Source organism: Tamandua tetradactyla, chromosome 17 (genome assembly GCF_023851605.1).
Source record: "Tamandua tetradactyla isolate mTamTet1 chromosome 17, mTamTet1.pri, whole genome shotgun sequence".
Taxonomy (NCBI): domain Eukaryota; kingdom Metazoa; phylum Chordata; class Mammalia; order Pilosa; family Myrmecophagidae; genus Tamandua; species Tamandua tetradactyla.
The window spans coordinates 21,348,749-21,372,893 of record NC_135343.1 but is presented as its reverse complement, the minus strand read 5'-3'; the positions used below and the strand labels follow the sequence as shown (position 1 = coordinate 21,372,893).

At 38.4% G+C, this 24,145-nt stretch overlaps 1 long non-coding RNA gene across 3 annotated transcripts; it reads right to left on the bottom strand.

Annotated features, from left to right (window-relative positions):
• Window positions 1–5,947: 5,947 nt before the first annotated feature.
• Window positions 5,948–24,101, bottom strand: LOC143660804 (uncharacterized). 3 transcript variants are annotated; one of them, XR_013164258.1, is made up of 3 exons: window positions 23,993–24,101; window positions 23,409–23,587; window positions 5,948–6,354 (listed from the first exon to the last, which is right to left on the bottom strand). It is a non-coding gene; the product is annotated as an uncharacterized LOC143660804 (long non-coding RNA). The 3 variants fall into 3 exon arrangements; XR_013164257.1 differs by lacking the exon at window positions 5,948–6,354 and adding an exon at window positions 9,516–10,391; XR_013164256.1 differs by lacking the exon at window positions 5,948–6,354 and adding an exon at window positions 14,578–14,802.
• Between the last annotated feature and the right edge of the window lie 44 nt (window positions 24,102–24,145).

Genomic DNA, 24,145 nt, shown 5'->3' with positions numbered 1-24,145 from the left:
AAAATTGGTTACCTGTATAGCAAAATTGAAACTCAACAGACACAAACACAAATCAATTTCTAATGGATTGAAGACTTAAACGTAAAAGGCAAAACTTTGAGATACATCTCCATGGCTTCAGGGTAGAGAAGTAAGGGCTGACCAGAAGGAGAAAAATTTCACTAGATTAAAAAAAGAAATGTAATGACTACATTAGCATTAAGAACTTTTATTCAGCAAAAGATTTCATTTCAGGAAATGAAAATACAAGCCATGAACTTTTTTTTTCTTTTTAACTTTTTTTATTAATTAAAAAAATTAACAAACAAAACATTAAGATATCATTTCATTCTACATATACAATCAGTAATTCTTAATATCATCACATAGTTGCATATTCATCATTTCTTAGAACACTTGCATCGATTTAAAAAAGGAAATAAAAAGACAACAGAAAAAGAAATAAAAGATAACAGAGAGAAAAAAAGATCATACATACCATATCCCTTACCTCTCGCTTTCATTTACCACTAGCATTTCAAACTAAATTTATTTTAACATTTATTCTCCCCATTATTTATTTTTATTCCATATGTTCTACTCTTCTGTTGATATAGTAGCTAAAAGGAGCATCAGACACAAGGTTTTCACATTCACAGAGTCTCATTGTGAAAGCTATATCATTGTTCAATCGTCATCAAGAAACATGTCTACTGGAACACAGCTCTACATTTTCAGGCAATTCCCTCCAGCCTCTCCGCTACATCTTGAACAACAAGGTGATATCTACTTAATGCATAAGAATAACCTCCAGGATAACCTCTCGACTCTGGAATCTCTCAGCCATTGACACTTAAGTCTCATTTCACTCTTCCCCCTTTGGTCGAGAAGGTTCTCTCAATCCCTTGATGTTAATTCTCAGCTCATTCTAGGGTTTTTCTCAATCCCTTGATGCTGAGTCTCAGCTCATTCCAGGATCTTTGTCCCACGTTGCCAGGAAGGTCCACACCCCTAGGAGTCATGTCCCATGCAGAGAGGGGGAGGGTGGTGAGATTGCTCGTCATGTTGGCTGGAGAGAGAGGCCACATCTGAGCAACAAAAGAGGCTCTTTTGGGGGTGATTCTTAGGCCCAAATTTTAAGTAGACTTGACCTATTCTTTGTGGGGTTAAGTTTCATGTGAACAAACCCCAAGACTGGGGGCTCAGCCTATAGCTTTGGTTGTGCACACTGCTTGTGAGAATATCAAGAATTCAACTTGGGGAAGTTGAATTTCTCCCCACTCTCACCATTCCCCGAAGGGGGCCTGCAAATACTTTTCCAGTCACTGATCAAATCACTTTGGGATTCATTGGGGCATCACTCTGGACAAACCAACAAAATCTCATGTCCTACCTGAGATTCCAAGTACTTATGACATTCAATCAAACTTTCTACATGAGTTGTATTAGGAAATGACAAGCCATGAACTTTGAGAAGGATTAGAACAAAGATGATGTTTTTAAAAACTTCAGATAATCAATGAGAAAAAGGCAAACAGCCCAATATTAAAATAGCCAAAAGATATTAACAAGCATTTCCCAGGAGAAGAAAAACAGATGAATAACATTAGGTGGGAAAATATAGTCACTCTAAACAGTTATCAGAGAATTACAAGATAAGACAAGGAAATGCCATTTGCAATCACTGATATGACAAAAACTTAAAAATCTGTCAGTACCAAGTATGACAGGAATGTAGAGTAATGATGAGAGTTCAAATCAGTGCAACCAATTGAAAGCACAATTAGCATCATCATGTAAAGCTGATGAATAAAACCCTATGAACCCTAAGGTCCACTTCTAAGAATCCCTTAGATATACACTAAAGCAATTTTGCCCAGTAGACAGTGAATGCAAGCCACGTATGTAATTTTAAATTTTCTAATAATCATGTTAAAATTATTTTTTAATATAAATAAAAGTAAGCTAACAAACAACAGCTGGTGAAAAAATAATATATTTTATTTAAACCCAAAATATCATTTCAACATGTAAAAAATGTTAGATATCACATGTATTTTTTAATTCTAGTGTGTACTTTACACTTACAACACATCTCAATTTAGACCCAACACATTTGAAGTGCTCAACCGCCACATGTGTCTAATGAGAGCCATACTGAACATCGCAATTTAAAGAATTACCAGAAACACATATGGGAGTATTTATACTCATGGCAGCATTGTTCATAACAGAGAAAATCTGGAAACAAATCAAACATCCAGTGATATGAGAATGGTTAGATTCACCGTAGATCATTCATACAGTGGAATACTATGCAGCAGCAAAAGTGAAAGAACAGCAGCCACACATACCACCACAAATAAATCTTGGAAACAAATGTTAAAGGAGAAAAATAAAGTGCGCAGGAATATATTTCTTTAGATATTATACGGAAGTTCTTTGTGTGATGAGGTACAAATACAGTTAATCAGCCCATCAAGAACTCATGAAACCACAGCTTTGTTAGATCAAAAGCCCTGAAGAGGGAGAGGAGAGAATGGGGGTGGCAGTCAGACACCATTTTACCTAATTTAGGCTCCTGTGGGGTCCCTGGAGGAGTGAGGAAAGACGCGCCTGTGAGTTGGGGGCTCTGGGCTTCATTATAACCAGAGAGGAGGGGCACGGTTTTCCCACTGACTTCAGGGATTGGAAAATTCAAATCATATGGTGCGAAAAGTTCAAGGGGCAAGGGCTGTTTGGAGAAGTGTCAAGGAGAATACATCAAGGGCCATACCCAAGCCATATGGAGATATAGGCTTTTTAGTAAATTACGTGGTGCAAAAGGGAAAGGGACCAATAAGAGAGCTAAAGGCAACTCTTATCATCCAAACTGTACGAAGGTGCGGGCAGTTTGGAGAAGTAGCACAGGAACCATTCAGAAAAACTAAGATGGGTCTCATCTGTGCAGGTTTGAAACCCTTGTGTACCCCAGGAAAGCCATGTTCTTTAATTCTGTTCAATGTTGCTGCATGGGATCTTTTTGATTAAGTTGTTTCCATGAAGATGTGACCCACCCAGTCGTGGGTAATAATTTTTTATTAGATGGTTTCCATGGAGATGCATCTCCACCCATTCAAGGTGGGGTTGCTTACTGAAGTCCTTTAAGAGGGAACCATTTTGGAAGAAATTTCAGAGCTGATAAAACCCACACAGACAGAGACCTTTGGAGATGCAGAAGGAAAGCACCCCCGGGTAAGCCTTATGAAACGAGGAGAAAGAAAGCTAGCAGACATCACCATGTGGCTTCCCAGCTGACAGAAGTGTCCAGAAGCCAAAGACCCCAGCAGAGTCAGCCTCGTGCCTTACCAGCTGTACTTCCCCCACAACTATAGGGAAATGTTGAAAAATATATTATGTTCCAGCTGACAAAGGATTCCAGATGGCATGAGTCTCTCTTGAGTGAGGATAACCTCTTGTTGGTGCCTTGATTTGGACATTTTCACAGCCAGAGAACTGTAAACTTGCAACTTAATAAATTCCCTTTTTAAAAGCCATTCCATTTCTGGTATATTGCATTCTGGCAGCATTAACAAACCAAAACACAGTCCAAAGAGGCACACAGAAGTCAGGACTAACTGGGGTGGTTGCTCAAAGGGAAAGTTAAACTAAGCCAGGCAGAATGTGGAGACACCAAATATTATTTCTTTTATGCCATTACATATATATACAGTGTAATATATGTTCATAAAGCCCCAAAGGAAACAAAACTAAACAATATGTTGTTCAGGAATACATAAATATGTAGTAACACTGCGAAGAACAGCAAGGGAATAAAACAAAGAGCAGGATAGTGGTGACCTATGAGGGAAGCAGGGGGGTGGAATCAGGAAAGATCACAGAAGTGGCAAGGGTTTAGGTACCTTTTCATTCTTAATGGTATATTCATGGGTATTCTTTTTATTATCCTGCTTTGTAATTCACATTTTATTATTTATTTTTTGTGTGTATTAATTCTGCATAACAAAATTAGTAAAAATAAAGAGATCATTCGGGAAAATACCAAAATGCTTTGCTGATGGCCATTTCCGTCCTTTCCATCACATTTTTCAACATTTCCCTATAGTTGTGGGTGGAAGTACAGAATGACCAGGCAACGTGTATAAGCTGCAACTTAAAAACAAACATTTATCATACACTAGGCACTAGGTTAAGCTGCAGCTTAAAAACAAATATTTATCATACACTAGGCACTAGGTTAAAAGCTTTATGACCAAAATCTTAACTAATCACCACAAAAAAACAAATGAGTGGGCACTTTCTTGGACCCCTTTCATGCCTAGGGAAATGACTTAGATGAAATGGCTCACAGATGAAATAAATTATCGAGAGTCACATGGTCAGGTAAATGGTCAAGCCAGGATTTGAAATGAGATCTAACACCAGACGTATGTTTCCATTCGAGCTGCTGCTCGCCCATCCTCTAAAATTTTCTTTATATGCAAGATACACTTAGCATATGCCGAGTGCCGTGGCAAACAAAAAAGGATAACAGCAAGGTTTTTTTTTTTTTATGTGGGAAGACTGCAATTGTGAAACAGGGACCAACTTGTCATTAACATGGACTAGAGATAATAAATAAACAACTACCACTGATTAAGTAAATCTTCATGCCACTAATTAAATACTTTCTCAAGTGAGGTGCTAGGTATGCATCAGGTCTTCAAACTTCTCAGTGCTACTGGAGAGTGATTATCCTCTTTTGCAGATGAGTAAATTGAGGCTCAGAAAGTTTACATTGTTGGCCAAAGATCCCACATGTAGTCAATAGCCATGCTGGGAAGCAAACCTAAGCTGAGGGTGCTCCCTGAATCTTGATCCACGCTGAAGGGATGCAGGTAGCTGATCGATACCTTCTATGGGCAGAATTTGCAGCCGGGCTACCGCCATGTCAGAAAGCTGTTATATCCTTTCACCTGTGGTCATAAAGACCTTTAAAAGGAAAAGGATGACATTCACATAGAATACAGCTATATGTGTAAACCACTCTCCTGGGCCGGACATGCCTCAGGCAAGACAAGGCAAGCTACAGTTAGATTATTGGAAGGTGAGGAGTGTGGATGACCCAAACCAGAGATGGCCCAGAAGGAAGGCATCTCATGATCCTAAAAATGTATCCCAGTTAATGAAAATGTAGGCAGAGGCAAAGCATTGGGTGGTTTGGGCAGTTTTACTTTTTCAAAAGTATACATTGAAGCCTGATGCTATGTGGAGTGAATAATTCATGCACTCTGGGATTGCGGACAGGCTGTGAGATGCTCTAGGAAAAAGAAGGGGAAAAAAAGTTATCCAGAGGGGTTTGTGGGTTATGGAAGAGAGGGGTATGTGTGCTACATGTTAATGCCACTCTAACCAGGTGTCTGAAGCAAGACATTGCATGCAGACCACGTGCTAAGAAATCTGCTGGCTTTCTGGGGGAGTTCGACTTTACAAATGGTTTCTAAGAAATCATCACACAGCGAGCCTGCTGTGTGGGCTGCAAAGCTGAAATGGCCTGCCTTTTTCCCTCCCTCTCCATTACCCTGATAGGTTTCCGTCTCCTTTCTCCTCAGGTCAGCTTTACGCCTTTGTGTTCTTTTCTCACTTTGAATGGTAGCTCTGAGATGTCTGGACAAAACCGGAGAAAACTTGTGATCCAACACTCACAGGAGGTAAGTGAGGGTTGAGAGAACCCCACTGGATGCTCTAATCAGGATTTCTGTTAGTTCTTCCACTCAAAGATATATCTTCAATAAGCCCCAGAAACTAAAGGAGGAGAGAAATGGTAGGAGACAGTTTAGACTGTGAAATCCTCCCATCAGTCATCTCATTCCCACAGAAAGTCTCTGGTTTTCCTTATTGGGAGCTGGGGAGTCCATTAAGGAATGACAGCTCCGGGGGTCCCAGATAACACAAGAGCTGAGTCTGGGATGTACTTTGAAGAGCCAGGACCAGAAAAAAAACTGTAAAAGGGTGAGAAGCAAGAGGTGAATGGGAGAAGACAGGGCAGGCAGCCTTGCTGAGGTATCAGGAACAGTTCTGGAAGCAGTAGGTCAAAGAGACAACAGGGACTGAACCACTGCTCTTCTCCTCAAAGGTGGCCCATGCAATAGGCTGTTAGAGAGGAGAGAGACCTCCAGCAATGGGGTCTCACCAGACTGACACCCTCATTACTCCCAGAGACGATGATAGTTCCCAGCTGCCACTATGGTGACAGCTATTCCCTCTGGGAATTACTGCAGCTGCTCCAGCCCAGCGACCCCAAAAGAAGTCACTCCTGTTGAGTACAACGGCTCCCAGCAGCTGCTCCTATAGCATCTCTGATCTCTTTGACTGGTTGTGTCAGCTCTAGGGCTCCTGAAACCAAAGTTCAAAAAACAAGGATGATGGTGATGATGGTGATGACAGGGGCTAACTTTTCCTAAGTACTTATTATTTAGGAAATAAGTAATAATTCCTCACAGCAAAAAACCATCAGGGAGCTATTATTAAAGTATTATGCCCCTTTTAGCGAATCAGAAAAAATGAAGCATAATTCATTTAAATAACGTGTTGAAGTTTAGTTTTTAAATCCCAGAGCTCAAATTTGAGCCCAGTTCTCTATGATTTTGAACTCTATGCTCTTATCCCCTTTAGCAGTGTCTCTAAAATGTGAATAATGTACAGACCCCTTTAAAGGAAGAAAAAAGTTGTGTGGCCCTCCAATGTTGGCTTAAATTATTCTAATTACAATGTTACTAAACTGTGTGCAAATATAAAACTAGCAGTGAAAAACAACTTCTAAAAGTATGATACCAAACCAAACATTTACCTTAAAAACATGTAAAAACTTAACTATAAGACAAATAAAATTCAAATTTAAATATTAATTCAATGTGATGAAGAATGTGGTACTGCTAAAACTTTATCATCGGTATTGGAGAAACATGAGCTTCAAGTCAGGTTTTGTGATTAATAACTTGCTGGGTGTACTTTGTAATTCAGATTATGTCTGTTAGGTAAGTGTGTTATTAATTATTTCAAAGCATAACTTCCTGGTTCATAATAAATAGACACTCACATTTTTCTAAAACGCTGCCAACAAATGATCTTCAAGTGTCAATTTTAATTAAGTGCTATTTGATAACTTGGTAAATCTGTCCTGTTTACTTAAAAAGAAGGTTATGATCGCAGTATTATTAAAATTTGCACTAAATACACCCTCATTGCCAAAAGCAGGCCTCATGTCTTGTTTCTGGCCATGATTACAGTGGTGGCAGTTGAGCTTGTTCAAAGATGGAATCTGTAGAGGGTTTCTGCAGCTTGGGAGTGCCCGTCCAGGAATAGATTATTTTGATTTTGATGTGCACATTCTACTTGTGCCCTCTGTAGACTCAGCTCACCCACTGCATTTCTGTTTTTAACTACTGTGATACTTTTGTTAGTCCATCAGTCCCCTAAGGTATTTGACCTTCACTTAGTGAACATAACATTCACATAGAGAAGTGTAAATGTAGGCACGGAAATAATGTGGTAGTTCTTGAAATACGTGATCAATGAATAATCCAGAAAATGTCTGCAGTTTATCAGAATGCCATTAACATGCAATACAAATTTTTAAAAAGTTTTCTCATAAGACATTTGGGTTGTTGAGAATCTTCCTGTTCTTCCTATGTTATTGATATTTGCCGTTATTCCATTGTGGTTGAAGAAGTTACATTGTATAATTTCAGTATTTTTTAAATTTGCGACTTGTTTTGTGAACTACCATATAGTCTATCCTGGAGAAAGATCCATATGCACTTGAGAAAAATGCGTATATATCCTACCGCAGTTGAGTGTAGTGTTCTATACTGTACTGCAGTGAGAATGGGCTCCAGTCTGAGGGACACGGATTATGTTTGCTGATTTCTTAGCACCCAGAATGTGGGGACCAGCACAGCTCTTTTAAAGACTGTTTTAAAAAAATAACGGTCTTGAAGTCACCTCTTGAATACTCATAGAGGCTCCCCTCTCAGCTCCTTTCCCGTGGACCCTAAAAATAGACCCATATTCCTATGCCCTCCTCACAGACACAGAAACACATGTGCCAGCCACATGGGTACGAGAAACTCTTGTTTTGCAGCACCCAGGGTTCTCCACGAGAGGTACATCAATAAATAAAGCAATGCTCTGAGTCCAACATAAACTTGTTTCATTTCACCTTGTAAGAAGTGTCATCTCAGTCTCTGAATAGATAAGAACAGTGCAGTCCAAAACATTGGCTAGTCCAAGATCTCTGAGAGAAGTTACAGATTCAGAATATGAACCTGGGCTCTTTGTCCATGTGTTCATTAAAACACGCTGTTTCATCTGAGTAACATATCTGTCCACTTTGTGGAAGCAAGAGTTTCCTGCTGTAACATGACTAGATCGGGAGGATGGTACACATAAAAAAAAAAAAATCATGAACCATTTTGCATCTCTATTAAGCTGTAAGACTGCCAGCTCCTGTTTTATAAATAATACCAGTAGCAACCATAACAGTATGCAAAATGATGACACAAATTTTTAGATCAACTGCCCCAGCCATTTGCTCTATTTGTCATTGATTTGAGAGGCAATTATAAAAGGTACATTTTTTTTCCACAGGACTCTAAAATTCCTTTATTCATTCAATGAATATTTATGTAGCGGGATGCCAGTAAAGATAATCTTGAAATGTTTTAATTTTATTTTAATGGCAAAACTGTTGTCTGGGAATAGGTAGAATCTTTTGAAAGAAACTCCTTTAGTTTGGGTAAAATCATCAGAACAGACCCTTCAGTTATACCTAAACAATACAAATATCAACAATTGTTCTCAGAGATGACTAGTTTCTCTACGATGTGAATGCAGACGAGGTAGACTGAGGTTTGCAGGCTTTTTACATTGGGTAAATTGTACCTTGTAAACCAGAATGGGCCTGGCTTACAAATATTTAGATAATCCCTGTATAGTAATTGAATAATCAATGCCCCTTAAATGACATTATTTGAATTAGAATATCTCATGGTTGGGGAAATATGCTATTCATTATTTCAACTGCCTTTTCTAGGCCAGAGGATGGTAATGGAGAGTTCCCCTGAAACAAATAGGTGTTTGTATCGAAGAGGAGATAAAACTCTCTCCAGGCTAAGATTAGTGCCTGTGTGTTCCAGCAGTAACCACTGCTTGTGACAGTTTACTGACATACTATTTACTGGCTTATCTGTGATTGTAAAGAATAAAGGAGACTGCTCATCCTTAGTACAGGCAGATCCAGCAACCTGGAGAAATGAATTCTAAGATAGCATGATAGTGTGGCATTGGGGGGCAGCAATGGTTTGAAGTTAAGTTGGTGGAGCAAAGTAACAAGTGACTACCAAGACTGGTTAGAGGAACATGTAAGCATTCAAGGGGGAGCCCCTTGGAGAAAGCTCAGCTTCCCTAAAATTGGGGGCATGAAACATAACTTTATTCACACCCATTTCAGAAGCAGTGAGATTTTCCAGTTCCATTTATTGTTTATATGTGCCAGACACAGTGCTTGGAAGCAGGTAAAATGAAAGTAAACACAGATTATCCCAGACACTTCATCCTTCACCCCTACATCCTGTTGAGCATTTTCACTTCCTACATATCTATTTAACATAACCATTCTCTCTGTTCTCACTTCCTCTGCATTAGTGAGGCCCATGTAATTTGAACTGATGCAACAGTCTCCTTCTTGGTTCCTCTGCCTTTAGACTTGCTTCCTTCTAATTCTTCTTCAGGTTAGCTGCCAGAAAAATTTTTCAAAGGAAATATGCCTATATTATAAAGTAGGATGTAAAGTGTGCACACATTTATAATATCAAGTAACAGACACCAAACATATGTTCATCTTATCAGGGATATCTTTGGAACATGCCTTCCCCATCAGTGGTAGTTTGACAGAAATTGTAGGGGAGCCTGGTCTCAGAGGAAGCATTATTTTTTGCATGAGTGGCAAAACAAAACACCAAAACCTCCTTAGTTTTTAGACGAAGCATATTTTCTGGCATTCCCAGAAAGATTTTGCACTGGAAACTACCATATCAATTGATACGTCGAGTTAATCCAAAACGCATTGTTGTATTTCTTTATTACCAGACATAGCACAGGACAATGTGTCATTTGATCCAAGATCCTGTCATAAATCAACACCCATATGTCAGCCCAAAGAGGACAAATGACAAGAGGGTGGGGATTGAAAAGAAGAGGGGGCCTGGGTTAGAATTCCATTGTCCTGTGGGAAGAAGTTCCTGCATTTCAGCTTCGTTGACTTTGTTGACCTTGCTCCTTCCCAACTCATCTCCTTTCTCTCCTTGTGAAGCCCCCCCATCAGCAGTATGTGATACTTTCCAGGTTTCTTGCAAAGCCTTCGGTTACACTACCTGTTAAGGGAAATTCCAGCATTTCTGGTTATAGTCTAATGTGTAAGTTTTGTGGGGGAAAAAAAAAAGGTGTTAAAGGGCCCTTAAGGACAAGAAGTTTTTTAATGTCTTTACACTGAAAACAGTCCACACACAATGACTTGGGGAGTAAGCAAGAGGTTTCCACAAAACAATGTCACCCTGACACAGTAAATCAGAGCAGCCTTGGCTTAGCAAGGGGTGGATGAAGGTCAAGAAACTGAGTTACACAAATTCATGCCATGACTTCGGACAGGAGATAACCATGGCTGCAGGAGATGAAGTTAACTCCCATCCGGCTGCTCCCCGTTGAAGATATTAACCGCGTCCCTTTTCCCCATATTGTTGCAGTAAGTCTCAGCTGCCCGGACAGTCCCGTGTCCTTCCCTTGTCCTATCATCATTACCAACAGAGTCCGCCTCACTCTCAAAACTGTCCAAGTTTACATGATCAATTGAATGGTTTCTCTTTGGAAAAAAAAAAAAAACTCCTTCTAAAACCTGGCCTTAAAGTTGGGTTATGTCCAACTAAGTCCAGAGTCACAGAACTAAAACTGTAACATTGACAGAAGTAATTTGGCCATGATGAGGTTGGAAGGATTCAGCAGGACCATCTGGGAGATAACAAATGAGGGCGACCACTGTCTTCCAGGGTCACTGGGGCAGCAAATCTTATAAGTGCGTCCCTATTTTTATATACTTTGCTCTCATCTCTCCTATGAGTTGGTCATTCCCTTGAGGACAGAGTCTCCATTTTACATTTTGGGTTTTGCCCATGGCTCCTAGTGCTGCTTAGTCCTGGACGCAGAGCAGCCCTTCAATGCATCCCTAATCAATTAATCAGTTGCCTCCTGAGTCTGGTGAAGAGTCATGAGTCAGGGCTGGCCAACTCGCCTTCCCCTACCCCAGTCAGGGCTAAGCCATCATCCACAGGGAAGGGAGTTTGTTGTGAGACAAAGGAGAAAGGCCCTGTAGGGATTCAAAACAAATCATTCTTTGAAGGCAGTGAAATTTCACTGCTTCTCTTTTCTTTAAGCATGTTCATAAATAATGGAGTCGGTATTATTTTTCTTCATTCCAAGGTATAAAAATAGAAAATAGCCTTGGATTTTCAGCTTGCAGTGCTGTGTTGCTGAAAATTGGCACTCATGCCTTCCTAGACAAGGACCCTACCCCTGAGACGCTATTATGTTTTGACTATGTGTGTATGCATATTTAAAATATTTTATTTAACTGGGGGTTTGATTGGGGCCAGAAATTGCCAAATCTCATTCTCTTCTCTGCTATTGAGACTTAGCTTTTTAAAGCCAATGTTTCCTAAAGCACTAACTGCACACATAGTTTGCAACTATGAAGAAGGCTATATTTTAATTCTTGATTATGTTCCTGTGAAGTAAAGAACGTTGCAGACATGTTGTCATAGATATTTTTTTTCCCCAGGGGAAGGGGCAGGATCCTAGAACAGTCCTCACCAACTCCTGAAGCTAAATTTTTTCTTTGGTAGAGATCAGGTCTAGAGTTATATTTGACTTGGCTTCACCACAAGTTCAAGTGTTTCTGAGAACATTCATTTGCATTGAATTTTTAATGAAACTTCCCCTGATTAAATCTAGTACCTAGATGCAGCTCCCCAGGGAAGCTTCCCACAGTTCTCTACCTGGCATCTGAGCACAGGAAACATGTGGCCTTCGTGTTCAACTTAGGCCAAGTTCCGACTGAGCATGCTTTCAGGTTCTGCTGAGTCTCATACCTAGAAATGTTGGGGATCAAAGCATGGACCCAGAGATCATTTGCTGTGACCAATACATGATTCACATTCACTCCCTTTTGTTTTTAAAGGAGCCTGAGACATACTGGCTCTCTATGAGAAATTAAACAAATGCAAGAATTTCAAAATCCACTTTGTTGACTCGAAAGCAGCACCAAACTGCCCATCAGGCTCACAACTGTCCTTTCTCACACTTTATCATTGGTCTTCATAGTAGTATTTTGGTTGATTTAAATTAGCCTGTGCACTTACTTTGTTATCCAAAGGAGTCAAGGACAAGTCAGGACAGGCCTATCTTCAGTCTGCCCACAGTGGGTCGGCCTTGAACTCTTCAAGTCCTGAGTGGGAGAAAGGTTCCCAAATTTTTTTCCAAGAGGAGGGTGGGGAATATGTTGCCAATTGTGTCATTGGAGTGACAGGCACGGCAGGGTCAGTAGGATGGAGGGCAGAACAACCATGGGACCAAAGTTGTCCACCTCAGCACATCAACAAACTGGGAAAATTCATTGACAACACTTGTTCTTCCTGTGAAAAGCAATTTATTTTTCCCTTCCATCACAATAGCTATAGGAGGAGAATATTATGTATTTATGCCATACTTTTTTGCTCTCTCATAATGCTTTCGCACGTACCATCTCATTTTGTTTCCACAAGACTCATATAAATTGTTTATATCCTCATTTTAGAGGAGGAGAAACTGACTTCCCAATGATTAAACATCTCCTAAGGCCCCACAGTAGTAAGTAAGCTATGAACAGAGTCCAGACCTCTCAACTCCTAGCCTACCGCTCCTCCTTTTGCTGGCCTTATGAATAGGTAGCACAGATGAATGACGACATGGTTCCCTCAAGGACACTCGACTGCCTCCCCAACACTGTGAGTTCTCCCAGAACCCAATAGAACCTGGCCTCCACCAGGGCCCAGCACTCATCCCAGGTGCCCAATCTGAGCCCCAGTGCAGGGCTGCCAGGTGCAGCTGTGCGGGTTGAGGACCGCTCAGCCCGAAGGAACCGGTTACACTATGGCCTAAGGGGCTGTTCCGTCTCAGTGTGCAAAGGACCTGCCATGGCCCATCAGGACAGGTGGTCTGGTTGTGGGGCCAATGTAATGCCAGACCACACTTATAGAATCCCATCTAGTTCTCACCACAAATTATACAACAGAGCAAGAAGATATTAATAAATAAAGCCTAATATGAGAAAAGTACATTAGGAAGTATAATTAATTAACTATAAATAGGAACTATGATGAATTTTAATATTGATAATTATATGAATTCAGGGATGCTACTTGAAAGATTTAGTGTTCAGAGATTATCATGTTTTAGCGAAAATGCACAAGCTATACTTTTAGGCTCTTATCATATCACAAGGAATTTTTATTCCTCTCATAAAGTCTCAGAGTATACCTCACCGAAGCCAATAATATTATAACAAGGCTATATATTAGATTCACGTGAACAATTGAAACTACAGGTTGATAATGTGGGAAAAAAAATAAAAGGAATTTGTTGTTGTTTAATTAAATATAAACCTACAAAATAAGAAACTCCTGGAAGGAGAATAAATGTCTTTGGATATTTTATAATGTTATAATTTAGAAAAATTAACATACATTATTTTTCCCTGTTGGAAAAACAACATGCTTGGTTAGTAATTGAACAAACCACCAAAGGCTGAAAATGAATCTTCAACATTATCATTTCCACTCTCTCTATTAGTTGGCCTAACTTGTACTATGGAAAACAATGAGAAAAAGGGTAAAAATTATTCAGCATGGATAATAATAGCCCCTAAATGCTCAGGTACCTGAGGTAAATTGTTGGCAAAAGTAGTTGCAATTATCTTGGACCAAGTAGCCTCCGAATGACCAAATTCGGACAACAGTCACATGACTGAACCCAGCCAATGGCAGAAAGGAACCCAGGCCAAACTGCTGACCCACAGAATCATGAATGAAACAAATGATTGTTTGTTAAGTATCAAAAGCTGATTGATTCAATACATGAGAGGAAATAGCATCATTTTGTAGTCTTTAGATCTAGTTTCCTTTGGTAGAACAGTCCCTAGTACAAACATTTCTACTTCAACTCATTTTACGGTCCTCCTTGTATGATTTTTTTTTTTTTTTTTTTTTGACATGGGCAGGGTCCAGGAACACGAACCCGGGTCTTTGGCTCTGCAGGCAAGAACTCTGCCACTGAGCCACTGTTGTCCACCCTGTCCTTGTAGAATTTTATCATTTATATGGTTATCTTCTCCACAACTCAACAGCTTTCTACCTGACCAAATAGACAGGTGTTTTCCTACTAACCCCAGAAACCATATCTTCACATGGCTGCCTTGAAAAGAAATGAGAATTAGCTTAGAAATAGATTTTTCAGATTTATTGAGAAGCCATTTCAAATTTCTGACCAATGATAAACTTTCCTTGGTGAAGAATTATGTATTAATCCCGTGAGATCATCGAAGACCTCCGACAAAAATTCCCCAAAGAAACTACAGTTAAATCCTCCAGATCAGAGGTGCACAGGTGTGCTAGTGTCTCTTCCCCGCTGATAAGATTTGAGAAACTTTAAGTATGGAATCATGAAGCTAAATAGTACCTTCATCTTCAGGTAGCATGCCTAAGAAATAGGAGAGAGGCATCACAATCATCATAATTTCCATCACCCGAAAACTCTTTTGAAATAGAATAAATGGGAGGAAATGCAAGGAGACCTAGCGACAGGGTAAGAGGGATAAAGAAGGGCAGGTGGGAGATTTACAGGGGAAGAAAAAGATCTACATTCCATATATTATTTTCAGGGCTGCACATTCAGTAATAAGGCATTTATTTCAGGCTTATCATCTCTGATCTCCTAAGGAGTTTTAGAACCTCATTTTCCGCATCTGCTTTTCTTTCCTTCCTTCTGCATATAATACCAGACCCAAACATTGTTGCCTCAATTGCTATGCCCAATTCTCTGGTTTTGGGTATGAATGGCCTTTCCTTCTCACTCTGGGAGAAAAATGCAACCTCAGATAGCTATTTCTGAGAGCAGGCCATATAAAGAGACACCCTACAACACTTTTTGTCTGGCCAGACTTTCATACAGCTCGTAGAACTCAGGATGGAGCTAAAGAACCCAGAACAGCATTTTAAGCTGCGGCCTCTGAGGTAAAGCAACCAGCCCAGAAATTATTCTAAAATGGGGATCCTGAAAAACTGTAGCACATCCAAAGCTATGGTAGATAAGAAATGGCTGAAAGTATTGGGATACCTAGAAAAGTCTAGATTCACGAGGTACAAAATATCTACTTGTTGCTGGAACTCGTTTATACTAACTAGCTCAGGACAACAGATGGATACATTTTTGAGAATTCTGCAAATTGTTTGGCATCATATTGATAGCTTGAAATAAGCTGTGGTGAGATTATTTACACTATGGAAATCAGCAAATGATACAAATCAAGGACTTTTTTTTTTGGAGGGGCAGTTGTTAAACATTTACCAGTACATCATGGAAAAATAGCGATCTTCAAATACTTAAAGGCTTATTGTTGGGAAGACATTCTATTTGGTCATAAGAAATGCTTCTCAAAGCATACAAATACAGTATCCTCAAAGGTAGATGAGAATGAAACAAACTCCTATGAGGTCTAATGACATGACTCAAAGTGGCAGGAGACCTAAGCAAATGTTAGATGTATAAAATAATGAGGGTAATTATAATAGCTACTAAAATACTGGACAACAATAAATGCATGCTGTCTAGGCAATGAGTAGGCCATAAAGGTTAAGGTCCATGTATTTTTTCAGGAGGGGATTGAAGAGACTGATAAAAGTAAACTTTATTAAGTATATAAGGTAAACAATTTAAATTTCATAAGGAGAGCATTTAACATCCAAACAGTAGAGGGAATAAGACGGGATAATAAAAACCAAAGTAATGAAGGAAACAAATACACAAAAATTCAAAAAAAAATGAAACAAAAGTCAAGAAATGAGAAAAATGGGCCATGTAAGATTAGAACAAATAAAAAGAAAGTTGTGTGACAGAAAAAAAGCATCCACATAGTTCAATAATTAGAATAAATGTAGATGACTAAGTTTACCTGTTAGAAGAGTTTCTACAAATGGATCAAAACACAAAATCCAGTTATTAAGTGGATAAGGACAAAGAAACATAAGGACACAGAAAGAATGAAAGCAGGAAGGTAGAAAAATATGCTCTAGGAAAACACTTACCAAATGAAAAGCTGGTGTAGCTATATTAATAGCAGATAAAATAGACTTTAAGATAAAAGGCATTATTGTAGTGACTCAAGTGAGATACTACAAAATCGCAGAAGGTTTAATTCTCCAGGAAAGTATTTGCCACTCTAAATTTGTATGCCCCAAATAAAATAGCCTTTAAATATATAAAGCAAAGTGATAGAACTGTAAGGACAACTCGACCTCGACAGTTGAAATTGTGTCAAGTCACCATGACAGTGTGAAATTTCAACAGAAATCCCTCAATTATTTTAGCTAAATATATAGAAGATTTTAGGAAAATAATAATAAGCTATCTTTATGGTACAAATATAGAACCTGGCACCTAGTAAATAGAGAATTATAGGTTCTTCTCAAGCTCATGTTAAATATTTACAAAAATTGACTATATACTAAGCCATAAAAAACATCTCAGTGTGTTTGGAAATAAAAATAGAATACAAACCCACATACTCAGACCATTATGCAATTAAGTTAGAAGTCAATAACAAAAAGATAAATTTAAATATCTCTGTGGTTTGTAAATTTCGAAAGCACACATTTCAATGACTTATGAGCCAAAGAAGAAATCATGACAGATTGAGAAATACTTAGACCTAAACTATAATGAAATTGTTGCCTTTCAATATTTGTGGAATAAAGCTAAAGTGGAGATTAAAGGGAAATGTATAGCTTGTTTTAGTTTGCTAAAGCAGCTGGAATGCAAAATACCAGAAATGGATTGGCTTTTAAAAAGGGAACTTACTAAGTTGCAAGTTTACAGTTCTAAGGCCATAAAACTTCCAAACTAAAGCATCCAGAGAAAGATACCTTAACTCCAAAGAAAGGGGCAATGATGTTCAGGGTTTCTCTGTCAGCTGGGAAGGCAGATGGCAACTTCTGCTTTCTCTCATTGACTTCCCCTGGGGTGTTTTCCTTCTGCATCTCCAAAGGTCTCTGGCTGTGTGGGCTCTAAAGCTTTTTCTAAAATGGTTCCCTCTTACTGGACTCTAATAAGTGACCCCACCTTGATTGGGTGAAGACACATCTTCATGGAACGCACCTAATTAAAAGGTCCCACCCACAATTAGGTGGGTCACATCTCCATGGAAACGATTTAATCAAAGTGATCCCACCTAACAATATTGAATGAGGATTAACGAGTATGGCTTTTCAGGGGTATACAACAGTTTCAAACTAGCACATAACTTAAGTGTATATTTTAGAAATGAAGGAAGATGTAAAACTAGTGAACCAGCATTCAATTTAAGATGTTAATAAAAGAAAAATAGAAGAAAAGGAAAATGGAGGAAAAAAGAAGAGGAAAAATTATGGAAAGAGTAAATAAAGATATAATTAGGTCAGCGAAGGTAAAAGTTGGTTCCTTAAAAGGGCAAATGAAATAGCGAAAATGATACCAATCAAAAGCAGTGGGTTCTCTGCTCAATGCTTTCAAATGACCAATTCCTGAGACACCAGGGTTTCAAAGAGAGAATTATTTGCTAGGTACAAAGCAGGAGACAGATTTTTAAGTCACCTGATCTGCTTCACACCTAGCAATAAACTCTTTCTTCTTTGAAACCCTGATATCTCAAGAATTGGTCATATGAGTGCATTCAACAGAGAACCCACTACTTTTGATTGGCATCAACTTGGCAACCCCCAGATGGGACCAACGTTCCTAAGAAGGTGTCCACTGCCTGAAGTTCTAGTGCCCCAGTGGGACAGGTAGACAGGTAATTGAGCCTCTGGCAGCCACTAGACTCTTTTTAGTCTAGAGCTCAGCAGTGAGGTTTTTGTCTGTTCTGCTAACACTTCAATCCCTTGGCACCTTAAAAAGTTTCAAAGAGAGAAACCGTCCTAAATCCGGATGTCAGACAAGAGTAGGGGGCCATTGAGTCTGTCAGGAAGGTGAGTATAGTGGTTCCAGTTCCTGAACCTGGCTTTGAGGCCCAGTCCCACTTCCATGGCCTCTACACCATTCTGTTTTTTGGGTACCATACTATTCTGGATTCAAGGCCCTGACCAGAGTTTGTCTATTAAGTATACTCCTAAAAAATAGGTAATCCAACAATTAATTGATGTTTAATGAAATTAAGTAAGTGTATGATGCTTATTTAACTGTTAACTGGTGTGTGTCACTTAGGTATAGTAAATGTTTAATGCCTATTTGTTAATCAGTGTGTTTGTTCTAGTTATCAATTGGTGCATTACTTAAATATGTGGTAAGTGTTGAGTGTCTGTTTAAATGCATTAGTTGGTATATTACTGTATTTTTATTGTTCAAGTATTCTTAATTGGTTACTGATTGTAGAAATTCTTAAAAATCCTCATTTCTAATTCTAATAGCTCCTGAATATAGTCCTTTGAAATTTTTGAGGAACTGGAGAGATTTTAGTTATGGAAAAACAAAAACAAAAAAAAACGTTGATTTCTGTAACACAGTCTAGCCTCAGCCTGATTTAGATTCAGTATGATTTAGAATCAGGAAAGAAATGGCCTGAACATGGTTCAATAGAAAAGGACACCGTATAACAGAGTTGTTCTGCAAAAGAAAGTAGAAATGGGATGAGATGATGGATATCCAATCCTTTATTCAGCCCTCTCAAAAGGGGGACAAATATACTCTCAAAGTATATTTCTATGTTTTTGTTTATTTGCATGGCTAACTTTGTATTTGTGTCTGCCTGCTTATTCAATGTATATTTGCATACACCTCTGGATGGTAATAAATTATCAAAAAATTCGTAAAGAGTGCCATTTGAATTGCTTAAGATAAATAAGCACACACACACACACACACACACACACACACACACACACACACATATGTATGTTGATATTCCTGGTGTCCCAGAGAAAAAGAAAAAAACCCTCTAGGCACCAGGGCTCAAAGCCATAGTTTTTATAATTACTTCAGCAGGCCTGGACATTAGAAAGAAATGGCCCCTGGAATTTTCCTAAGGCAGCAGAGGCCTGCCTTGGGAAAAGGCAAAAATGTTTCCAGTTGTCTGGTCCCAGCTTTAGGGGAATAGATTTAATAATTGGAAACAATTAAAAGAAGGGCATGGGAACTCTCACCGACACGAAGGCCTCCTTAGGTGTCTTAAATCCCACCACCTTCATTTAAAACTTTTATAACTTTTAAAGCCAGGCCTCATTCTCTCTGTCTCATCTCTCCCTGCCCCAAGGCCCAACCTGCCAAGGCAGATATGGGGGAAAGGTGAGGTGTAGAAACATGGCGGAGGATGAGTTTGCTTTAGAATTCTTTCTACTGGGCTTGGAGATTAGAAACGGTAGGCACAGAGGATAGGTTGTGAAATAGACAATTTTCTGAGAAATTTCCCAAATTTTAAATTATTTTTTCTAATAATACCTTTGTGACAGTAACCTCAGTAAACAAATCATCATTAAAATAAAAAAAAGCCTTGGAATGGGGTAATTGAATAAGATCTAATTACCAAATTTCAGCATGTAAGAGAAAATATCCTTGAAAGCTACAGAAAATTTTCCTGGTTTTATGCTCAGGACAAATTAAACAATTGTATATTTTCCAGAATTTGATGCTTTTGGAGTTGTTCATAATTTTAGGATATTCTGAAAATAAAGCAATTTCTTTAACTTCCAATAGAAAATGATTATATCTTTTAGATCTTTAAGATGGTGAAAAATGCAAGTTTGTGTTTAATGAAATTAAATTATTAGTTCAACAAACTGTTTTAGAAATACTTATGCTTTTAACAGGTTTAAAAACTGTATCGAAGATCTTTTTTGATAGCTTAAGGTATGCAGGTATGTAAAATATACAGGATGCACTTTGTTAAAGAAAGGGGTGTAGTTTTGTACTCAAGAATGTATAAGACAAAGTTTGGGTGAATATCCAAAGTTGTTGAAAGTTTATGCAACATTCATTTATCCAAATTAATGCAGTTGAAAGAGAAGATAAGCACATTCTTAAAATTTCATTGAAACAGTAGACTGTTTAATTATTATAAATATATTTTTAAAATATAATAAAATTGACGCTATGCTGATGCTTCAGATATACCCAATTTAAAGAGTCAGTTGTGCAAAAAAAAAAAATGAAGAATCAGTTGAATTTAGTAAAAAATATAAATGAGGCTTTTGTAACTTTAATTACCTTGGTTTCAAAGAATCTGGCTTCTTAGCTACTTTGTCATTTGTTGCCCCAGTATATGGAAGAATTTGGATTTGTCGTGGCTTTGTTAAAATCAATCAGTATATTTTTGGTGAGTATATTACATAATCAGGTTAGTATGTCCTGTCTGGGGAAGACATGAGTCAGGGAGTTCATATTCTAGTTGGAATATACTTGCACTAGGGCACAGTATAAGAAAACAGTATTTAAAGTACCTGCCAATTATCTTAATAAGGAAATCAAAATGCTAGAGGAATTCAGGGGCAAAAAAAAAAAAAAAAAAAAAAAAAAAAACGCAGATAGGCAAAGAATGACCGAGGCGAAGACCTCATAGAAGAGATGAAGTTATTATTTGCGTGTTATGAGTAAAAGTATATAAATGCCTGGCTGCAAAAAAACCCAAGCATACGTTTTTTTTTTTCTTCTTCCATTATGTTAGAGTATTTCTTCTCCCCTTCCTGAATACTGTAATTGGAAGGCAGCGTGTATGTTCAAAGGGATTTGTAAATTCATTACCAAATTTATTTCTAGTTGTTTGTAGTCTGGATAAAGATTAAAAGTGGGATGGAGAGCATTTTTATTATTCTCCATGCTAAAATCATATTTTCTGATTAAGGTGAAGTTTTTTTGTTGAAAAAGGATTATGGAGGTGAATTTTGTTTATTGTAGTCAACAGTGACTAAAATTTGATAAGGTAGTCTAAGGAAGCATGGCTTATCCTAAAGTAAAATGGCTAGTTTCAACATGTGAGACAAGAGCTGAATGGATATGGAAAATTATAAAAGTGAATTCTGTCAGTCATAGCCAATGTGGACCCAAATTTGATAGTCTTGTCCATAAAATTTTTTAAACAGCTTTTGTGTCAAACTGTGCATTCACACAAAACTGGAATTTAGTCTTTTCTTTGTTAAAATAATGTGAATCATTGGTCTGCTCTTAATGAAAGGTTATAAAAAAGTTTTTCTGAACCATCTGAGCCATCTGTCTAGAAGACAAAGATTTTATATCATATCAAAATAATATCCTTCTTGATGATCATGTTGACCTTATCATCCTTTATTTCAGAAGAAACGTCTTCTCACTTTTAAAGGAAAACTGTTGCAAAGGGTTTGTTATTTCATCTTGCACAAGTGAGGTGCTAAAACAGTTTAACGTATCACCTAGCAAGTGTTTGAGAGGTATTACAATAATTAAAAGGTATTTTCTACCTTTCTTTTAGCTTAGTTTGTATAAATGAAAAGTTATTTATATATATATAAAATTCCTAAAGACAAATGTTCTTATTGTCCAGGTTATACCCCCCACTGCACAATGTTAGACAACAGTATGGTGTGATAAATCACGGTTTTAGTTATTCTTAGAAAAAGGTTACAGATCATAGAAACAACCAAATGCACTTGTCAATTAACACTACATTGCTCTAATGTTTCTCTAAAAATATATGTGGTCGGCTATAAGTCAGAACTTCATCTCCAACAAAAAGGGACTTTAAAAGAGAGCAGGGCAAAAATATAAACTATGTTCTGCCTGTAAATTAGCATCACCCTGTGCATCAGTTATCTGAGCACACTGGACAGAGAACCTATCACTTGTGATCAATATCAAAAACTTGGCAAGGCGGGTCAACAAAAAGAATATAGGAAGAAGCATTGTTGCCACCTAGGGAAGCTCACCCGAGCCCTGTCGGCCAGGGATTTCGTTGAGGGTCAGTCCCATAGAAATGGGACTCTTGTGGGGCATCCACTCAGACTCAGCTCCTTTGGGTGTCAAACTGATACTGTGAGGTCCAAGCCCCCCGCCATAAATCACACTGTTAGTGCAAACTATCGAGAGTGGCTGATGACCCCAGGTAAACAGACATTCTTATCAGGCAGGATATTCTAAGGGCTTGGAGGTTATCCCCCAATGTGCAGGGTTTGGACAACTCAGACCTGCTGAGTTAATCCTCTACTACCCAGCATAAAAACACCAAGTAGTAAAAGATGACTTAAACAGTGATAACCATTTTTTATAAAATCCAAAAACAGGCAAAATTAGATAAATAAATTGTCTCAAGATAGCTACTTTGGTGGTAGCATTATTTCTTTAAAATACAAAGGGCTAATAAACACAAAACTCAAACTAAGGACCACCTCTGGGAGTGGAAATGTGAGAGGGGATAAGGATGGGGCAAGTAGGTAGATGCAATGGCATTGGTTGCCCTATTTCTTCAGTCTACAGCTGTTCATAGTATTATTATGTTTAATTCTTTCATTTATGTCACATATAGTATCTGTAAGTTGTGAATATGACATGGTTTTTAAAATCCCAATCTCCATTTTTAAAAGATTTCTACTTAGACTGTAAGGGCTAATTTGGTTATAGTTGGAGAACTCCAAAATTTAAGTGGCTTTGCAGGACAGGAAGCCTGCTGGGAGGTTGAGGGTAGTGAGTTTCTTGTCACTGGAGATATTCAAGAATCAGTCAGAAAACCCTTTAAAATGAACATTTAGAAGTGAATTTAGGCATTATGTAGCTGATTGAATTAGGTAGCCTTTAAGTCATTTCCATATCTGAGAGTCTATAATATCATGCATTGATTGTGGTGTGAACTAATTTGACTGCTCATATAGCCAAGTTGCTGCCTGATCTTTCACTCTTGGCATTAGAATCAGTTGCTCCCAGACAATAAAGAACATTTAACAACCTCATCTAAAAGTTACTTGCTTCTCTTTTTCCCACAAGGATAATTTAATCCATTCAGTATAAGTTACCATTCCTTTGGAATGTGAATGCGTGTGTGTGTCTACATGCATAGTTACAATATCCATGCAATTCAATTTTATATAATTAATTACCTGAAGATGATGTTGAAACTAATTTTAGTAGATAAATTGTAAGCAGGATCGTAGAGATATTCTATCTTCCAGTCTTCATTGATATTGGAGTTGAAAGTAGAAGGCCACTTATCAAGAAAGTTGCTAAGCTTTCCTTAGATTGCTCACCATCAAGGAGATGGGAATGCCAGAGCTGTCACCTGCAGGGAACATTTAAAACTAAGTTAAAAGCATAGGTTAAACACAGTCATCTGTGCCCACTGCCAAAAGGCAAGGACCATCTTCAGAGCCTGGAAATGAGAGAAGCCAGAAACAATACTCTTAGGGCACAAACATGTTGGCCTTTACTAAATCCCCACTGGCAACACAGCCATTCCTTAGATCACTTCTATTACCCAATGATCTCTGGGAATAACCCTATCAGACGTGGCTTTCACTTACAAAGACCTGCCTGGGGCTTGCTAACTCCCGTGCCTGCCTTTTGAGCAATGTTATTTGGGGTTATTAATTACAGCAAGAAAAAGAATCATTGACTGCAGCTCAGAAGTTCTGAATTAATATCAGGAGGGCTGGAGGACGAAGTTGAAGGCAAAGACTGAACTCACACCCCGGTCTTTCACTTGTCAGCTGCTTCTCTTCCTGATGTGTCACATCGTGGGGCTGTCTATTTTGGAGGAAGGCCATCATGCCACTGTTGAAACAGACCAGCAGAGACGCTTCTGCACAAGAATATGCAAATGATGCCAGACAAGCACCAA